We start from the raw sequence: 883 nt of genomic DNA, 5'->3' as shown, positions 1-883 counted from the left end.
CCCCCCCTATTTTCAGAGCGGGGTGTGCCACCGTGCGAGGCAACCGAGTCGTCCCGGGTTATACCCGGGGAAGGGGGGAGAGGAGGAGGAGGCTGTGGACACGGAAGGTTTATTTTGGGGGGGTGCAGGGACAGCTCTGAACTAGGAGACTTTTTCCCTGGAGAAAATCGCTCCAGGTTTTAAGCCCGGGAAGCCGGGATATGCCCCCGTGCCCCCCCCTCCCAAAAAAAAGAACTGGGGGTTAATTCTGCCGCCTCTCCTCACACCAACCGCCCGGCGAGATGGGTTTTCTGCTTTATATCTAACTCCCGGGGTAATGTTCTGCTTTCGGAAAGGAAATGAAATAAAATAAAATTGAGAAAGCCTTTAAACCCCCCCGACGGCAGCTTCACCTTCTCCGGGGGGTGCGGGGAAAACGGCGCGGCTGGGGTTTAAAGCCCGCAAGTTTTTTTTTTTTTTTTTTTTCTTATCCGCGTTTTCTTAACCTCACCTTAATTCGGACTGGATGTTCAGGCGGATTTCTAGGTTGTTTTTTTTTATTATTATTATTATTATTTATTACTATTATTATTTTTTTCTTCTCTCATTTGTTAATTTCTTGGAGTAGAAACCTTTCCGGAGCTCTGCCCGAGCGACCGGGGAGAGAGAGAGAGATGCCCGGTGCCGCGGCGGGTGGGGAAGCGTCTCCGCTCAGCTTGTAGAGGGAGGGGGGGTGGAAAAAAAGGGAAAATAAAGGGGAAAAAAATATAAATAAATAAAGGAGGGAAGGAGAAGCCCTTTTCAAACCTCCCCTGTCTGAGAAAGGGAAAGGTGGGGGCGGGAAGGGAGAAAAGGGACTTACCGAGTTGAGCTTGAAACCGGGGCTGTGCTGGGGGGGGAAGGG

Source organism: Calidris pugnax, unplaced genomic scaffold (assembly GCF_001431845.1).
Source record: "Calidris pugnax isolate Ruff unplaced genomic scaffold, ASM143184v1 scaffold125, whole genome shotgun sequence".
Lineage (NCBI taxonomy): Eukaryota > Metazoa > Chordata > Aves > Charadriiformes > Scolopacidae > Calidris > Calidris pugnax.
The sequence above is the reverse complement of the archived record's forward strand: the minus strand, read 5'-3'. Positions refer to the sequence as shown.